A 4,001-nucleotide genomic window follows, 5' to 3' on the forward strand; every position below is an offset into this window, starting at 1 on the left:
CCCCATAAAGAATATGTTCTAAATCGAACTAGCCATCTTCGTTCGTCCATCCGTCGGTCGAAATCACGATAGCGGTCGAACGCGTACAGCCAGCCGCTTGAAAATTTGCACAGATACTGTGGACTTTGGACCCCTTATACTTCGATCTGATTTTGTATGGCAGATTCATAATCTACTCCCGAATACCTTTCATTTGAGGCCCATATTGACATGAACGTCCAATATGTCTGTTTGGGGGAATTTTGGGGTTGGGGCGGGCGATGCGTATTTAGACCCAAATTTTTATACCATATTCGTATTGTATTTTCCAATACCTTTCATTTAATACCCATATTGTCCCGATCGGTCCATTTTGGATTTTGGTTGGTTTTTTTGGGTAAGGGGGGAGGGTCCGCCCCCTTCCGAAATCAACAAATTACAAAGCATATTTCTCCTTCCAACAAAAATTTATTCGTAATTTAAAATTTAATTCGTTATTTATGTTTCATTAGAATCCCTTACTGTGCCGTTCGGTGTACAAATTCAGTTGGGTCATAATTTGGCGGTGGGGCGACCTCTTCGAAATTGACGCAAATTTTTATATAAATTTCATATTCTACACTAAAGTATCTTTCGTTTGAGTTCCATATGTCCCGATTGGACAAAAAGTCCGTTTGGGGGAACGGGATTTTGGGAGGGAGATGCCCCCTGGGAATATAGCCAATATTTTTTATAAGTTTATAAATTAAATATACTTAAAGATATTTTTCCTTTGATTCCCCATTGGCCTACATGTCTACTTGGGGTTGTTTTAAGGTAGGGCGGCCCCCCTGAGACTTAGCCCTAAATTGTTATATAAGTTTCGTATTCTACCTCTAAATACCTTTCATTTGATATCCATATTATACCAATCGATGCACATGTCCGTTTGGGTGGGGCGCTCCCCCTAGTTTATTTAACGCCAAATTTTAAACCAATTTCGTGTTTGTGGGTAACCATAAGCGTGTAAGCCAAAATGCATCTTTAACTGGTTTACCCGTAACCGAGATTTGGCGTTTTTGAAATTGAAGATTGGGATAAGTACCAGACGGACTGGGTCCTTAGAGATTGAACAAACCATATGCTAAGGAAAAGGTGGATAAATTGTGTGTCCCATGTCATAAATATAAGAGAGAAAGTGGTAAAGGGCACCCCACAGCGGGGCATTTTATTGCCACTCCTTTGGTTGACCACTATAAATAACCTATTACGGATGCTTACTGAGGAGGGATTTGAACACGGCTCTATGCAGACTATGTTATAATACTTCTAAGGGGTAAAGATCCGAACCAGCTATGCAGAAGGGCCGAAAGGGTCATGCATATGGCATATGCCTGGCCTAGACCAATGGGGTCTCAATGTTAACCCAGGGAATACTGAAATATGCCTGTTCACGAAGAAGACGAAGGTGGGCCAATTTGACGCTTCACTTTTCCTCAACAAAACGACTTCGATATCTGACAAGGTCAAATACATAGGAGTGCTGAGAAGGCTCACAGATGATGGGTACCATGTAGACTGGCCCTAGGCTCGAAATGGGACCTGAATCCGAGGAAAATTCACTGGCTCTACAGGAGCGGTAGTATGGTAGACTGCTATGAAGAAAATATGCAACACAAGGACCATACAACAGGTTCTGAGTTCATGTTGTATTGGCATAGGCGGAGCGATGAGGAGCACGCCCACTAGAGCACTGGAGGCTATTCTAGATATCCGACCCATTGACATACAGATCAAGCGTGAGGCAGCCACTGCAGCTTTGAGACTTAATGGGATGGGAAAATTGATTGAGGATGGGAACAGCCCATACCATCACGGTATAATCAAGACGACGATAGGAAACATGGAATTAAGGGAAGAGGTTTCCGATCTGATACCTAAGACGACGTTTGAGGTCGAGTACTTGGACTGACGGGACCGTCTGGAAGATTATGTTCCAGGGATGGCTAGGGGACAGAGTGGGCCTGGAGATTCACGGGGTCTACATTGAGAACCCAGGGACTGAGATCTGTATTCAACTGCCAGACCATAATACGGTCCAGCAGGTGGATCCGGGCGATCATGGAATGCGTGTGGTGGTGTGATGCTAACAAGAGGACGCCGAGTGTGAACATCATTACGGACAGTAAAATGGCCATAAGGGCAATAACAACCGTAAGGTCACGAACAGTCTTAGAGTGTAAGAAGGAGATTAACGCCTTCTCTAAGAATGGCACGATCCGCATCGTTTGGGTGCCAGGCCATAACGGAGTAAGGGGGGAATGAAAGGGCAGGAGATTTGGCAGTGAAGGCCAGAGAACTGCCATCGATAAACTTGGTTAAACCGAAGCCTTTCGGGTTAAACCGAAGCCGAGATAAGGGCGTGGTGAACCAACGGGTATGGAAAACTGTGGAATAGCGACACGGTCGGTAGAATGGCGAAAATCCTATGGGGAGATCCGGATCGTGAGAAGACCAGGCTATTACTGAAAGAAAATAAGAAGGAGGTCAGTATAGCTTTGGGTATTATAACGGGACACATAGGGCTACGAGTGATAGCATGTGAAGGGCATGTGGGTAATATGATGGGACGTTGGAGCATTTCCTATGTCATTGCAAAATCGGTGCGACAAGTGATAGCATGTGTAGGGCATGTGGGGAATATGATGGGACGTTGAAGCATTTCCTATGTCATTGTTCGGTTTTCGCGTCTAACAGACACCGGTACTCAGGTGTAGACACAATACCAGACATGAACCAACATAGGGGCGTGTTATGGAAAACAAATAAGGATTTTGTAAGTGGCACGGAATTCCTTACTTCGATTTTCCTTTTTTGAGGTAACTTTTTAGTACTTAGAGCGCATAACAAGCCGAATACTGGCTTAGGTCTATACATGGCATGGTGCGGATTATTATCCGCACCCTCTTTTAAACCTAATCTAAATGTCTGGCGTGGCATTGGTCTTGAGGCAACTGTGCCTTTCAGTAATTGTGAGTAGCTACAGGGTACCGTTTGGATGTCAGCCTAGGATGTAAAACACCAGGGTTCGAATCCTAACGAGAACATCAGAAAATTTGTCAACGGTGGTTATCCCCTTCTAATGCCGGCGACATTTATGAGGTACTAAGACGTGTCAAAACTTCTCCCCAAAGATATGTCGCACTTTTGCACGCCGTTGGGACTCAGCTACAAAAAGGAGGTTCCTTATCATTGAGTTTGAACTTAAATCGGACAGCACTCATTGATATTTGAGAAGTTTGCCCCTGTTCATTAATGGGACAATCATGGAAAAATTTGCAATATGTAGGGTACTGCTGCGGTTCTGATCTCTGGGGCAAGTAGAAGTGCCTCGAGAGTGCATGACATTCTAGATTACAAATCTTTGTTCCTGTAGGTTAAGTGTGTGGCAACGAAGATCGTCCTTAGACCGAGGGACAAGGTACCTGGCGCTGCTCAAACTTTTAAAATTTTTCTGTTCTGCTGGTGGATGGAGATAGTAAGTGGCGGCGTTCCAACGCGACGCTTAAGACTACATTGATGGGAAGCCCTTCCTTGTTAAAAGGTTGACCGTTTTGTTTTCCCGAAAATAAATCTCTGAACTGTAGGTACCCCGCCATTCCAGGGATCTTATGTATACCCGGATGCGTTAAAATTGGTTGGGGACACCTCGACAGGGGTATCAAGAGAATTTCTTGCAATCAGTGAATCATTTAGGCTATGGAAGCGGTGCAGGGTCTTTCAGGCGGTGTTCTTCGCAGTCTAGAAGGCACACATCGACATCGTCACTGTGGATTGTGGAAGTGGCGGCCCTATCGAACAGTCACGACAAATGTGGACAGTCTGGCGGCGTTGAATGCGTCGAATCATGAGAAGTCGAGACTGGTAAGAAGATGGAAAGATCTACTTCGAACTATAGGAAAAGCTGTCAGGCTCTGCTGAGTTCCGGGCCATCAAGGGTGTGAGGGGAATGAAATGGCCAAAGAGCTGGCCAGAAATGGATC

The sequence above is a fragment of the Stomoxys calcitrans genome, chromosome 5 (genome assembly GCF_963082655.1).
Source record: "Stomoxys calcitrans chromosome 5, idStoCalc2.1, whole genome shotgun sequence".
NCBI lineage: Eukaryota > Metazoa > Arthropoda > Insecta > Diptera > Muscidae > Stomoxys > Stomoxys calcitrans.